The following is a 17,034-nucleotide window of genomic DNA, read 5'->3' as shown; positions in this document are numbered from 1 at the left end:
CAATCACATGGCTTTTCCTACCATAGCTATGCTGATACCCAACTAATCCTCTTTTTTCCCCAATCTGAAACACAGGTAGCAGCACGAATCTCCGCCTGTCTGACTGACATCTCTCAGTGGATGGCTGCACACCACCTGAAAATTAACCTTGACAAGACTGAACTACTTTTATTTCCAGGGAAAGGCTCTTCCACCCATGACCTGACTATTACCTTTGACAACTCCGTGTTAGCTCCAACCCAGACTTCTAGGAACCTGGGTGTGACAATCATGTTCCTGTAGATTCATGCTGAACAACATCAGGAGGATACGCCCCCTTCTCACTCAGAGGGCGGCGCAGGTTCTGGTCCAGGGTCTGATCATCTCTCACCTAGCCTATTGTAACTCCCTCCTGGCAGGTCTACCTGCTAGTGCCATACGACCTCTGCAGCTCATCTAGAATGCAGCAGCTCCACTGGTCTTTAACCTTTCTAAATTCACTCACACTACTCCGCTCCTCCGCTCCCTTCACTGGTTACCGGTGGCTGCCCTCATCCGTTTCAAAACACAAGTACTTGCGTACCGTGCAGCCACGGATCGGGTCCAGTCTACATCCAGGACATGGTCAAACGTTACACCCCAGCCCGTTCACACCGCTCTGCATCGGCTCGTTGCTCCCTTACTGGGAGCTAAACACTCAAAATCACAACTGTTTGCTGTCCTGGCTCATAAATGGTGGAATGAGCTCCCCAATGACATCAGGACAGAAAGTCTACACATCCTCCGCCGCACTCCGCTTCAGACTATACCTTGAATATAAGTTTAAACTCACAATTTAGTAGCACTTAAATGGCACTTACTTATAGCACTTTGTAGTTTGGCTTTCTTGAAGAAATTGTACTTTCTTGAATCTTGTTATTCTGGGTTTTTACCCTCATGGTTAAATGCACTTATTGTAAGTCGCTTTGAATAAAAGCATCAGCTAAATGAAATGTAAAAAAAAAAAATGTTAACCAGTGTGACAGGACAAAAGCTGCTGTCCCTGTTTGTTTTCCCCTCAAGGGAAGTGGACAGGAACACATCCTTCTGGATATCCTCTGTTTGGCTCAGGGCATGAGATGGGAACAATAAGCTTAATGTATTTAGGTTTGAAAGGAGCAGGAGGATGTGGACAACTATCTCCAGAAGAAGCCTGGTCTCCTAATAAGTGTCATATTACAAGGGTTTGGAATAAAAGACAGGCTGATACGCTACACATTGTTAAATTGAAATGAACAAATAGAAGAGAAAACAACATTTATCATGTCATACATTATATATATTTATTTTATTAGGTGGCATTGGTTATACAGCTGATGTCATGTCTGATGTCACGGAGTAAAACAGTGGAGCCCTCAAGGGGTCTCATGATAATTAATTTGAGAAGAGAAGAAAAATCTATTTTTTCTTATCTTTATTATCCCCAGGGGAAATTTGTTTTGCAGTCATGGTAACTACTTCATCACAAATCATTTTAAAAACCCACTAAATTATGAAGATTTTTCTGTCTGACATTTTACATTAAAGCTGTTTAGATAATGTTTTGCTTTTTTCTTGTATTCATTTGGAACATTTCACCTCTTCATGCCCTTAAAAAAACCTTTCAGGAAATAATTATGCTTTGGTTAAACTGGTAAAGACATATATTAACATTATAAAACCACAGATCAGCCATTTCCAAAAAGAGATGCTCTAAATGTTTAATGAAAGGTCACCTCAATACTGAAAACAATTAATACAAGTTTATCAAAAGACTGAGATCCCTCAGATACATAAAATACATTTAAAAGACACTAATAATAACAATAACAAATTTATATATACAGTTTAAATATTATATTATTAATATACAATTTATATATAAGGCAATAAAATGGATAGATGATGAAAATAACAAACAGATAAAACAAAGAAAGGCTCTCTGCTAGAAGAATGTTTGAGGTTCTCCTATCAGAGCCACTTTGATTAAAATAATTAAAATAAACAACTCAAGATTAATTCAGAAAAGGGTTTCTAGTAGCATTTTATAAGAAGGAACTAAAGTGCAGGTTGTTTCAGAGCCTGAGGGCCCACTGCCAAGGCTCTGTCCCCTTTAGTTGTTAACCTGGTCTCCGGAAAATCACTTTCCTCTATACAGTATATATGTATGCAGATGTTTAAGGGGCATAGAAGAGAAGCAGAAGCCTGTGTTTTGGTTTTGCAGAGTCTGTGTTTATCTCCATGTAAGGACTGACTGTCTGCTGTTCCAGACGAGTTTGGTTTCGGTGGAGGAGCAGGTGTCATCAAGCTCCGTGAGGCTCTTCTGCTTTCACCTGTGTGACTCCCCCCGGCTCGGTGCAGCAACCCAGACAAAACAGCTTTACTCACCTTTCAGTTCAAAGTCAAGTGATGACGGCCTGTGATCGTAAAAGTGTTTCTGTACATCTGTGCGTGTGTCAGCTAAAAGCCCACCTGCAGACCCACATCCAGGCTTGACTAACACCTTCTACATGTGTACAGTGTCACTGTGGCTCAGTGGATAACAACCTCAGCCTCGTCAATGTGGAGTTCCCCCAAAAGCTTTGTTCTGCAGCCAATGTGAACAAAACACTCAAACTACAGATGTGAGTGAGACTTAATTCTTAAGAATGATTCTTGAGTTCTGAAGAATAACAAAGTATATTTTTCAAGTGCAAACTTGCAGGATTTGTATTTGAATATTTACATTTCCTGCTCTTTTATCCTTCCACCCACCAACAACTTGTCAGAAGACCTTTATACTCTCCATAGTGTATAATATAAGTTTGACCCCAACCTCCCAATGACCCTTAGAGGATAAACAGTATAGTTGATGGATGAATTAGTGGATGGATGGATGGATAAATGGATGAATGGATGAATGGGTGGTAGGAAGGAAGGAAGGAAGGAAGGAAAGAAGAAAGGAAGGAAGGAAGGAAGGAAGGAAGGAAGGAAGGAAGGAAGGAAGGAAGGAAGGAAGGAAGGAAGGAAGGAAGGAAGGAAGGAAGGAAGGAAGGAAGGAAGGAAGGAAGGAAGGAAGGAAGGAAGGAAGGAAGGAAGGAAGGAAGGAAGGAAGGAAGGAAGGAAGGAAGGAAGGAAGGAAGGAAGGAAGGAAGGAAGGAAGGAAGGAAGGAAGGAAGGAAGGAAGGAAGGAAGGATGGAAGGAAGGAATGAGGGAGGGAGGATGGATGGATGGATGGATGGATGGATGGATGGATGGATGGATGGATGGATGGATGGATGGATGGATGGATGGATGGATGGATGGATAAAGCATAAATTGAACAATTCAAATTTAATCTATCATTGTAGATTAAGCTCAACCGTAACATAAATTATATACAATTATCTCCAGCAACAGCAGCAAATGCTACATATGTGCAATAGTAATAATTTACTTGAGTTTTTTTTGCTATTGAAACGATGCTAAACCCCAAATTGCCTCTGACAGCTGTGCAAGGTGATGTATGGTAGAGAAACTGCTGCACATATACTATATATGCACTGTATGAATGTGTGGGAATGGGTGAATGCTAAAAAATATACAAACTGCACTGCACAGTGCTTTTGACTCAAGTCTAGAAAAGTGCTATACAGACCATTTAGCATTGTACCATTTGATATTGCTTCTATACCTGTACTAAGCTTGAAATAAAGCTGTACGTAGAAACATGTTGAGAGCACCGCTGTTTATATTGTACTGTATATTTATAGTGTGGTACTTTTACTTTTACCTAAATATAGAGTGTGAATACTACACCGTTGAGTATAATGATTGTGTATCCACACAGGAATGACTGTACTGACAGAGGGTGGGAGTTTCTGGTGAACTGGGCGTGATGAGAGACAGTTTCGAAACAACAGCTCACCTCTCTGTCTTCCTTCACTCTACACGCACATGCTGAGCTCGACCTCCCATTATCCCAATGAGTAATCAGCAACTGTAGTAAACAGGAGAAGGAATTTGTGCCCATTACCAGCCTGTGGTTTTGTGGGATCCAACCTAGAGCACCTTGAAGAAACAATTGCAGTAAGAACAAATCCGGACAAGCCTCAGTCCAACACACGAACCTCCCATATCAAGAATGAGGAAGATACTTGAAGTCGTTGGGCAATGACAGAGTTTTTATCCAAAATCTGCTTTGCAGTCTTTCAGCAGAAGAAGCTGTTGTTCATTGTTCTCCGTGTATCTTAATGTGAGGATTCATTGTCCAAAACCACAGGAAGTTAATGAAACCCAGATTCCTTGTGGACGTGCAGCGTGTGTGTTTGTATCTGAAGTCATGAGGTGGGCACCAGCAATCTAGAGACATGAGGGATTAGATCTCTAACAGCTGATGCATTTGTTTCAACATGCCAACAATATACACACACCGAGAGAAATGTATATGTATATGCACCTAGAGACACATGTGCACCTTTCCAAACGTCACCATCTAGCATCAGCTCCATAATAAAACGGAATGAGCAAAGTAATTATTGTTTTATTTCGGTGTCTGTCAGGAACAGTCAAGCAGAATACCAAGAATAGAGGATAATGAGGATTCTCAGGGATGTTATCTCTGTCACGGTGCAAATTCTCATTCAGTTCACTGAAATAATGCTGTCAGGTATTTTTATCGTTCTCCGCCTTTTTAAGAGTCAGCCCTCAGGCACTTATCTCGGAAAGTCTGATGGCACGATAGAGCTGGAAGAACAATCGCTCTCGTCCTCCTCATCTCCTTCATGCAGATGATGTCATTGCTTGTCAGCCATAAGACACACACAAGATGAAGTGACATGTTTACATATGCGCTCCGAGGGGGCAGACAAAATGACATCACTCTTTTGATCATCAAGTCAGTCGCACACATGACTTTTTCTTATTTTTCAGCCGGGCAGTAAAAGTCAGACTTGTAATTGTAGGCATATGACGGTTTGTCTCTAATGTGTTTCTCTCTCAAAATACATGAAGTCTCCCCTCTGACGCACCGGCTCGATGCCGTTATACGACTAGACTGACTTCAGCATCAGTGTTTGTGTCACAGGCTCGACCAGAGACATGTTTCTGCTCAGGTCCTCGGGGGAAACTATGTCTTAAAAAATACGAATAGCTTTTGCTGCTCACAGATTATGTAACACAGAGGAAACAAGTTGCGTTTAGTAACTGTATTGTACTGTGTTGTTGGAGTCCACAAGATGTTAAACAACACCAGCATCGAGATAGACAGTTCACTTCCTGAGTGCATTTACTGTGAGTGTGTGTGATCGATTATATGTCTGCATGGGTTCACTCACAGTGGGGATTGTAATATTCAGAGAACACGTGGAGCACGTGGAGTTGGAAGCTCACTCCCAGAGACTAAGCTGCAGTTTTTTGTTAGATTTACTTTGGTCTTCTGCTCTAGTGTTGTGAAACATACATGAAATATATTTTGTTCCATAGTTGACTTCAAATAGTGCCAGAGGATGTCAGAAAAATATTTCAGCAACGAGAAAAACATGTATTATGTTAAATTAAATAGTACGATCCAGTCACAACATCAGTAAAAACACATTATAGTTTTGATTCAAACTGTGTTTTGCAACGATTTTGTGCTATGCTCCATTTTACCTTGAGATTTGTGTTATTGTTTGGTGGTGAAGAGGAAAATGTTCTTTACTTACATAAAACACACCGTTCACATTAAAGAGAAAAACAAGAGGAGAAATGTTACGTTTAAAACTACCTATAGGAAAAGAAGAATAGGGTGATGTGAATAATCAATAAAAATGTAATGGTTATATTATTTACATCTGTCCTCTTTTGAAGCAACTGCAACATTTGTGTAATGTCATCTCTCTGAAGGTGGCATTTGAATGAAATACTTGAATGCCCTGCTTCATATTCACGCTGAATGCCTGAACCATGACTTCACCTCATTCACAGAGCAAGGTGGCCACGATTTTCTTTGATTAGCTTCTGAGTCACAGCCACAGTCACAGCAAGAGAGAAAAATAGAACAGGATGGAGGGTGCTAAGTTCATAATAGTGTTGTTTTAGCCACGAAGAAAAGGTGAGACTGAAGGTGGAATTAGAAGATGAAAAGAATGGGGTTTGGGTCGGGGGGGGGTGACTCGACAGGGGACCGGAGTGACGACGAGTTGACGCAAGAGCCTCACAGCAGCAACTGTGATTTCAGGCTGTTAGCAATCAACTGTCAGAGCAATGGGGGAAACTGCAAGCTATGCTTTTATAAACACTTCAAAGTGTTTGTGTGTCAGTGTATGCATGGATATCACTGTTTCTGCACAGGTTAAGAAACAAGCTGCTTCCACAATTGTCAGTGTTCAGGAAGTAAATTGATTTTATGTGACATTTGAATAAAGGGAAATTAATGAGAGGAGGTTTTAATAGTTTACTGATTCGTAAGTGTAACACCACACTGCTCTTGATCTCATTCATGGCAAATTAAGATGCCCGCTGCTGGTAGCATAGCCAAATGACCGGAGAGCTGCCACTTGCATGTGTTAAATTTCCGCTAAAGTGGGGACCCATTACATAATATAGTTTGGAATCAGAGGGGAGGACGGGAAGTACAGGTTCAGAAGAAGTGCAGCTCGGAACAGCCTGTGCGAGGCTCTGAAAGACGTCAGCAGAAGTGACAGCTCATTATTCAGCTGCTGGACCGCTGTTCAACTCTTCTTCAAAACGTCAACAATGGCTGTTTGTCATGTTTATGCTGAATCACTTTGACTGCACAGGAATCGGGTGGGGACTGAATAAACAGTCAACTGATAAGGACATTTTCTGCAGCACTTGCTCAAGCACATGAAGAAAGTACCATTTGAGTATGGAGGGGGGTTGGTCAAATTAAACATATTCAAACTTCTATATTTGGTCAAATAACTTTTGGGTAGTCAGGTGGTAATTGAGGGGGAAAACTTATCTTTGGCAGAATCAATCACCAAAAGAATATATTTTGTGGTGCTTTATAAAGACCACCCCCCCCCCCCCCCCTTGTGCTCCTGTGTGTGAGACATGCTTGTTCCTCGCTCCCATCTCTTATCCTGCCACTGCTCTAATTACCTTCAACTCAAGCTGTAATAGAACCATTTACTAGCCTTATTACAGCTTATTGCCTCCGTGCCTGTGTCCTGATTTCAATGTCCAGACTGAACTAAACGGAACACCCAGCTGGTAGAGCAAGACAAAGAGGAAAAGCTATGTATATTTCAAAAAAAAATCACTGGTAGTGATCCTTGAATTGAAAATTGTTGAATAGTTTGCCGCTGTTGGTTGGCAAGTGGTTCTGTTGCATGTGTTATTGGTGACTGTGGGAGTTTGCTGCTCTGTACAAGTAACAAATGAAATGCAGCGTGCAAGCCATGTTTCTCTGGTACCATTGCACCAGCATATTTCTGTACGTTCCATTTCTTGCCAGATGCCACCTTTGGTTAGCTGCTGATCTACTGCAGGGCGGCTTCAGATTGGATGGATCTTCCATTTTTTATCACCGTGACAATTTCTTTACTCTGCCAAACCGAGGATTGAATTATTAGTTCCTTTATTTATGCTGCGTCGTTTTTTTTCTGTTTCTGGTAAAGTTAATGCGTTATACTGACGTCCATGCTAGATCATTTATAAACATGAAGAAATGCATGTTTATTCATAAGTGGCTTGAGAATTAATAGCATTTGTGGAGGCCGAATTCAAAGTAGGTCCCAAGTGTGGGGGCAATGGGGATGAATACTAATGGCTATCATTGTGTTTACTATAGGAACAAATATATTTTTCACTTTTTGTGTTTTTCTAGCACAAGTATGGTCCTAAATTTCATTTCAAGCGGTGTGACAAAGTTGTGTATAACTGTCGACACCCTGCCAGGAACTGACATATGCCTCTGCCAGGTTTCGTTATGCCATTGTTATGTGTCACTTAAGAGCATACCACTTTATGTTTTATTTATTGATATAACTTTTCTCCAGCAGCAAAACATATAAAAAGATAGATTTTGCTGTTAGGTTATGATGGAAAAGAATCACTACTTGCAGGCAGCTGTTGCACATGAAAGCCGGGCCTATATAAAACCCCTTTGTTGGAGTGCAGCGGAACACGATCAATATCCCATTTTGTGCCATATGCCAGTGAGAAAAGCAATGGATAGACCATAAATCAGAGTGGTGCCATAGCATTTTGTCAGTATGTTTGTGCAATTTGATATACACTTTAAACTGGTTTTAAGTGGTATCTTACAGTGATATGCTTTTTAAGTGCATCAGCAACATGATAGCAGAAACCATATGCCACCAATGTAAGATGGGGTTACTATGAGCTACTCGTGATCTCAGCCCTGCTCTTACATGGGCCGGGCTTGGAAATTGTTGTTATGTTCAAACAACAACAATATTTTCAAACATAATACTAACATTTATGAACATATGCATTATACAAAGTGATACATGAAATACGGTTTTGAAGTTTGTTACTCCACGTCCACTCATAGATGTAACAGGACTGTTGGTGGTGCATAAAGAGGCTGCAGCTGCAGATCAGTGAGTGCGTAAGCAATCACACCTTTCCTTCCAGCAGGAAAGAGTGTGGCTTTCTAAGCACACGGCTTCCTGCAGCTCAAATTAACCCGGTGTATAGTTCTTTTCCTGTCACACTGCTTCCTGGGGTAATGAGCCAATGCAGGCCTCTCACAATTGAACTGTGCAGCTGCAGAGACTTTGTGTAACGTTCACGTCAGCTTTGATCCACTGGTTTTACATTTTTGATTTGACTTTAGTTCACTTGTTCACTCAGCTCCCGTTGGTTATCATGAGTCTTGGTTTATTTATTATTCACCCACTCATCCCCGCTCTCTATCTCGTGTAACCACTTCATGCAGTGTTTACTCTGCGACCAGTGGGCGGAGCGGATTTAGCTTCGCTTCCTGCACAACAGGAAGCAGAGAGCAGGGGAAGAGAGATGGGAAGGGCTCAGAGGAGTTGATGGATGAACTCTTTTGCCCCATTGTCTCTGCTTTCCTCAACAGGTGCACATGAGCCTTTCTAGCAGGATAACAAACATAGTGCAGTTGATTTTCTGTATGTTTTTAAAAATACTATTTTGGTGTGGACAGGTTTTACTGTGTGTACAAAACCATCATCACATTTTCAGAACAGAACTCTTGGCAAACCCACATGAAACAGCGCTGACAACACTGACTGCTGCTGTTATCCTTGCTACTTTGAACAGATTGCATTGATCTTCATGAAATTCTGCCCCCCTCACATGTCGCTGTGCGTATACATAAATGTAACATGTGATTTGATTAGATCAGAGTATGTTTTCTCAGAGCTGACAGGAAACAGGAAAACAGTCGTAATCAGAAATTCACCTCAAGTGCAAATCGTGAAGATTTTATGCACAAAAACAAATAAAGGTAGAGTTGGTGGTTATGACGTCCTGATAGCCATCAATAAATGAAATGCACATGTGGCCCTCTCAAGAATATAGTAAGTGTTTGTCTGGTATTTTTGTATTTATCCAACACCTTTCAAAAGCTTGCAGTGTTTCACATATTCACATTCTATTTTGACTGGGCTCCCTTTACTGTGCCTTCAGTGACTGTTGAGCTAACACGTGTAATCTTCGTGTTTGTTCTTGTGTTGTAGCAGGTTTCGGTTAACTGCAGAGGCTTCATCTTGATCTGCAGCTACAGAGAATGTCTGGGCATGTCTGAAGTGCCCTGCGAGTACAAGAGAATATCCAGCAGTAAAATCAAAAATGCATTCCTCAACTACTTGTTAGGCAGCTCAGAAGTTGTGTTTATTATCCTGCTGACAAACCTTCACTTTACACAGTCAGAGTCACAATATGCTGCAGGTTCAAACTGAAAATAACAAATTGCAATATACAGACAATTATTTCCAAACTCAGCAAGCAATTATTTAAGTTCAGTCAGAAAAACTCGTTCAAACATTTATTGCAGCATTAGAACAGGTTTAGTGTTTGGCGTCTAGGCTCCAACTTAATCACTCCCCCATATGATTACACAGGAATGATGAGAGTGATGTGCAAATACTTGTAACCACCCGTCGGAGCCTACAGGTGGATGCTGGGGTGGTGGAGGGGCTGAAGCAACTGGTAGAAAGCAGTGCGAGCAATGGAGATGATGGGAGCAGCGCAGCTCGAGTTGGCTGCTTGAACTAGCTCGCAGGCATCGCTCCATTTAAAAGCCATTTCATTCATTGGTTACATTTCGATTAAATCAGAAAACAGATTTCGAGACATGCTGCAGATGTCTTTGTGAAGCATGAGAGTGCAGTTACATTCCCACTCAAGCATTGCATTGTGTTTCCTGTATCTTCATTACTGTCTTAAAGGCTTTTGGCTTGTTCATACCAGTCATCAGTTGCTCAATGGCATACCAACAATACCTCCCTTGTTTATGCCAGACAGATAAATGAGAATTAAGGTGAGGCTGCACCAACTTTTAGTATAAAGGAAAAATGTATGTTTCTGTAACCAATAGAAACACAAACTGTCAAATTCACTTTTTAATTTGCAATGTAAAGTGTTGCTTTCATGCAGAGGACAATCTGGATGATTCGTCCTACACTGTCACTGCCTGCGCTCTCACAGGACCACAGCTAGAATGTCTTAGTGAGAACACCGTGACTCTCACGCAGGTACGAATGTGACAGAGCGTCTTTATCTGAGAAGGTGGCTTGATGTCTTTGTTCTCTAACAGATAAGCAGATGGAGGTTTTTAAAAGAAAGGTACAGAGATAGGGACAACATGCACATACAGTCGCAGAAACACTCGACAGACAAACACTTGAACATCATGACAGATAACGAGTGCAGGAAAGTAGCAACATTTCTGAGTAGATAAGCAAGAGAGTTTACCCCGTTCATCCCTGATTCATCTGCAGAAAGGGACGTTCAGAGAGTCAGAGATAATTGATGAGTTTGGTCTGATAACAGTGTTGCATGAGCAGAAAGCATAAAAGAGAGACTAAACAATTTAAAACTTAAGCCAAAGATATCGTCAAGGTATAATTAGATATTGATAATATTCTTATCACATTTTAGTCCATAAGTTGTTTGTTGAATCAAAATGTGTTTTGGATTCTCACCGGTGTTGTGAACAGCAATACATCTCTGAGTCTATGAGTAACAACTGGCAGAAACACACTTTCTTTGCCGTGTTTGGTTGAGCAACATGAGAAAGGTTAGAAAAAACAGTGTGTGACCCTATTTGCTTGGGACATGCACGGCCGGCATGCTGGCTGTGTGCACAGCGTGTGCGGACATGCAGTTACCATGAGTTGGTCACACACAAACAATTTCTCACACTGAGGCACAGTAAAGTGCAACAAAGAAGGAATTATTTATCAATATAATATAAATATATATATATACACCTACATACATGGAGTAACTACAGGTCAGCAACTAACTATCACTCACACCACACTACTGGATGAATGGACGGAAGCTGATATTCCGAGCTGAAGCTGAATATTGAGAGGCTCCAACACAATGGGAACACATCAGTGCAGCATAGAGATACTGCACTGACCCCAGTAGAGAAGGCTCGACGATACCCCCTCCTGCCATTGGAAGAGACCCTTGATGACCTTAACAACATCTTTGAACAACCGGCCTAGCTGAGTAATTGCATTAATCTAAAAACATGTAGCTGGCAGACCCAGACAAGGAGCAGAGGAGGTCAGTGGTGGCAATCCCAGCCGACAGTAGCATCATTAAGAAGGAGAAAATTGAGATGTACCAGGAGCTGGAAGGACAAGTAGACCAGAGGTGGAAGGTGAAGCCCAAAATTGGTCCCTGCACAACGAAGAGTTCAGTCCATGGAAGAGATTGATACACTGCACAGAACCTTCACACTCCAATGTCTCTGGTAGAAGACAGACACTACATGCTACATCTAGAAGACTATGGATGTTGCATCTTCGGCCAAAATTGTTCTTTATTGGCCGCCCTTAACACACTCTCCATTCATTTGAGTCCAGTGAAATTGGCCACGAAACACTCAATCATAAGTACAACTAAATGTATCCAGTGTATTTGAAATAAAACAAAAACAGACCAACCACAACTAATGGAATGCTCAACAAATTCAAGGGTATTGGTAACATAGAACATAATTGTTGCTATTTTAATGTAAAAAACCTTTCAGAATGACTTCTTGAATTTCAGGACTATAATCCATCAAAATGACTCAACTGAAAATTCATCTCTGAGCAGCAGGCGACTGGCAAATTACATTTGACAACTGTAGTGAAAGTGTTGCTTCACACAGTTTGTGTGGTGACAAATGTGACGTCTGAAAATTTGCAAAGCGGTGCCCTTGTGCCTCACTCAACGACAAGAACCCTGAACAAAGTGATGTGTGTTCCATGTTTGTAGAGCAGGTCCACACACTGTCAAGACAGATCTCGGTGATAACATCAAAGCTTTGATACCCTTCAAGGAAAAGGCCGGAGGGTCAGATCTCTGTCCTTGGAGGCTGTTGATGTGTCATGAATACAAGAGAGTGAGAACCATAAGAGGCCAGTCTCCTGCAACAGTGAAGTTGACATGCCTCCCAAGCAGGAGCTGGAGCATCCTGATTTGCTTTGGTTGGCCTGAAGTGAAAATCTGAATATTCTGCTCCACTGGATATTTGAATGTCTTTGCACATGCCATCTGGGTTACTAAGATACAGCAGCTTTTCAATTGAAAACACAGTGCAACTTAATCCTCCGGGATACTGGACTACTTGCATGGCACACATTCAGCATGAAGATTTTGCCATGTTGTCGTGTTTTCTGGTTTCTTGCTGTGTCATGCCGTGCCGTGTTGTGCCGTTGAGCGCCGTGTAGTGTGTTGTGCTGAGTCGTGGTGTCTCAGGTCTGTGTAACCCTGAAGGACTTATCGAGGCAGACGCCGAGACAGGCTGCATTACAGCTCTAATGAAATCTGTCAGCGCCGAATGCACTCAGGGGCAGCAGCTCGGCTCACAGTGCCGCTGCAGTATTTACCGTTGCACCGGAGAGGGGGAAGAGAGGGTGGGATATCAGAGGGCACGGTGCAGATACAGAGATGGAGAGAGATTTAGCAGCGAGTCTGTGCCTGTGTGTGCGAGTGTGTGTGTACGTCTGTTTGAGTAATTATACACTGATGTATAAAGCACTCTGCTGTGCTGCTGGGGTGCCTCACTCCAGTGGCTTCAAACCACAGGAGCAGACAGCCACAGACTCCCTGCTTAGATGGACTGGGACTGAACAGAATACTAATGTGAACAGGAGTCAGAGATAGAGAGAGCAATAGAGGAGATGAAGGGAGCAGGGAGGGAAGGAGGAAGAGGAAGCCAGTAGAATAGAAGAGGAAAAACACAGAGATGGGTATTAAAGACTGAAGGTGTGATAAGAAATCCTTAGAAGAGTAAATAAAAAGAAATGGGGAAGTGTGGGGTCGTGAAGGTGAAGCATGACTCACGGTGATAAAATACAGATAGGTAAGTAAAGAGATTATCGGAGAATCCTGCAGCGATTTGACGCAACGTTGAGATCTGCTCACAAAGGCTACGTCTGTCTTAAATACATTGTGACAAATACCAATATTACAGCTCACTAAAATAACTTGAGTTCTTTGTTTTTTGCAAGAATCTGCATCAGACTAAATCTTGTGCGTACAGGTTAGAGTCAGAGGTAATGGAACATTTATGTCTCTCTGTGGGTCTTGTCAAATTGTTCTGGTTTTGTTGGTCCAACCTTGTTCTTTGGTCCAGACCTTCGGACATTTCTGTTTAGTTCGAACCAAAATAGCAGATGAGAATTTTGTCCGACCAGAAGAGATGTTCTCAGTCCGAATCAACTGTTGGTTGAACCGTGGTTTGCTGCGTTTGCAGTTTGAGAACATTTTCTTGGCTAGTGCAGACTTTGCAGTGTTACTTGTAAACTTTACCTCTGGCGATATAATGTTTTGATGACTGGACTTTCATTTTACTGGTCGTAAAAACGTAACGATATTACAGTGGCAATTAAATTAACTAAAGGAACCAGTTCATTCATTTTCTTTATTCAAACATACAGACTTCTTTTTCTCTGTGCACGTTATCCAAATAAATTTAGCTAATTGAACAAATCAAGTAGACACAGGCCACACAGAGGATAACGACGAACGTATGTATGTCATACAAAGGTTTTAAGTTTGCTCCCCAAATTACAGTGTGGAACTGAAACTAACTGGGAAAAGGCAAACAATGTGACAAAGACATGAGCCTTGGTCCATACTTTCAGGTGTGAAAACGTCTATGTTTGAACTTCAACATCTTTATTTGTACAAATACTAACTTTTAAATATCTGCTTTACAGTATTTGTCAAGGACAAGATAGATGTTATTCTGTGAAAGCTGCCACAGCAGATGAAAGATGTTGATATTCGATATGCAAGAAGAAAAAAATACACAAAAAAACACACAATTTGTTAAAAGTCCAAGAACAGACAGAGAGAATAGTTGAGTGTATCATGCTGAATATTTTACGTCTCCCTGCGAACAACCACTGAACACAATTCAAGTTCAGAATTTAATATCTAAAGTGGTGGATTGTTGAGGTCATTTCAAATAGTCCAAGTACGGGGATGGTTGCATATAAAGGAGCAGAGATGACATCATGCTCACTGCTCACACCACATGGTGGACCATTAGCATGCCATTCATTCTCAGGACACAGTATGAAGTAGTTGAGCTGCATTACCCGAATACCAAAGCAGGTACTTTCTGTTGCTCATGGTTTTTTAAACATTGCTGCCATTCCCATGCAGGGAGTTTTCACAGAAATATGTATGCTGGATGTTTTTTGAGTTTCACTCTCTGGCTGCCCTGACATTCTATGCCCTATTACAAAACACTCTCCTTCACTTTCCATTAAAGTATCTGTGATTTGTCCTCCGCTCATCCCTGTGTTCTGGCCCCTGTCTGAGTCGTGTAGCACCTCTTGTGAAGATCAGTGGGCCCCGGGTCACGTTGCCGTGGCCGACGTTACGCAACTGCAAAGATTCGCTCTTCCTCTTGATCTGTTGGTTGCTGTCTTTCCCAGAGTCCGGGCTAAGCTTTGAAATTCAAATGCACAGTAACCAATGATCCCCTTGAACCTCGAGAGTTTCATCTTACAGTTATTCATCTCTGTTGGAGGCTGACGTCACTGTTTTACCGCTGATCTCTTTTAAATCGTGATAAAACAACATAATGTACGACGACAAATCAATCAATATGACTGTTTGGTGAACATGAGCATCAGAGATTACAATGGGACACAATGGTCACTGTAGTGGTAAAGATCAAACAATAACAATAAATATGATAACAAAAATCAGATTGTGCATAATTTCAGCTTATAGTCCACAACATTTTAAGGAAATGAAAAATGTGAATGAGGAGTATTAATAACCGTCACTTCAAACAGAATTCTGGTTGTGGGGCCCCATGAGACCTAACCCCCGGGCCCGAGTCTGGTCGTCCTGCTCAGTAACCTGTGCTAAGAGAGGACTCATGGCTTTGTGGTTATTTATGGCTATAATCAGTGGAGAAACTGGAATCTCTATAATGCATTTCTTCTGGTGCGGCTGCTGTAAATTCCTGCTCTTTGACTCTGAGGGCCTGAAGTAGCACTTTAAAGATTTCTACGCTACAACACAGTCCCAGTGTTCAAAGTAAAGAGAGAAATACGTCAGGAAGCAAAGAACAAATATTCCCAATACAAGGTCAACATTTGCTCTTCTGCTGCAGCGTTTTAATCAAATCAATTACAAGCAAAGAGAAGGCTGCAGCGTGTTTACAGATCTTCGAGACGCTGATGTGACTTGGCTTCCTGTCGCCGTATCCATGGTGACACACACCGACAGATGACGTATCAAGGATCCCTTTATTCTTGCCGTCACCTCTGTCAACTCCAGCTTCGCATGCTATAAAAGTCACAGCTGCTGGTGCTGCAACATTTTAACACGAAAAATGAAATGAAATGTAATACATGCTTGGCATCAAGTTATATTCTGCTAATGGAACAGAGAAGACAATGATGATTATAATGACAATGTAATTTGAATAAAAAATTATCATCAACATTCAAATGTTTCTTGGCAAAATGCTGATAATAAAATCAACAGTTGATCTGAAAGTCTCAGAGTGCAGCTGTGACATACTGATTATTATGATGACAATTATTCAATGTAGTTTGATGGTAACATGAAAATGTCTAAAGAATGATCATCATAAAGATTTTAAAGATGAAGATATGACTATTTTTTTCATTATCATAAGCTGTCGTTGGATATTTATGTATTTATCATGTGAGAAATGTAAAGAATAAATACAAGTAGTAACATGCCTATTTGTTTAGGTGGGAAAGTAATTCAGTTCCTTTAACTGGCACAGAGAAATGAACACGTTGTGGTTGCCAGTGTTTACATGTTGGTGCAAATACGTCGACTGGTGCCCAGGGGGGTAAAGTTTAGCCTGAGACGCCTGCAGTTATTGTCTGCTCCCACTGTCGCCCTCACTCGGTCCCCACAGCTGCACACAAACACACTCAGATACACACGCAAGCGGACATAGACATTTTGTCCAGATTCATCATGTCCAGCCACCAAGCAACACCAGACGCCCTTGTCCCCATGTGGTCGTTACTTAACACGTTCAGTTGACACACGCAAACACACATACTCATGTGTGAACATGTGCTCACAAACATTCACAGTGTGTCCTTCTCCCGTTCTTTTTCTTTCTCTTGCGCCTGCACACAGAAATATACACTCACAAACCGAGGTGGAGAGTGCATTTACTCAAGTACTGTATTTTTCCACACAGGCTTGAGGTACAGCATGGCACTTTCAGGAGGAAATGTACTGCATATCTGACACCACATTCATCTTTTAGGACGTTTATTAGAATAAAATCATATTTTAAAACATGATTGACTGATTGATGCATAGATTCAACAGCAACGTTTCTCTAATCCTGGAGGAAATTAGGGTTTCAGCCAGAATTTTACTGCAGAATTTGT

Source organism: Limanda limanda, chromosome 5, assembly GCF_963576545.1.
Source record: "Limanda limanda chromosome 5, fLimLim1.1, whole genome shotgun sequence".
In the NCBI taxonomy this organism is placed as follows: domain Eukaryota; kingdom Metazoa; phylum Chordata; class Actinopteri; order Pleuronectiformes; family Pleuronectidae; genus Limanda; species Limanda limanda.
The sequence above is the reverse complement of the archived record's forward strand: the minus strand, read 5'-3'. Positions refer to the sequence as shown.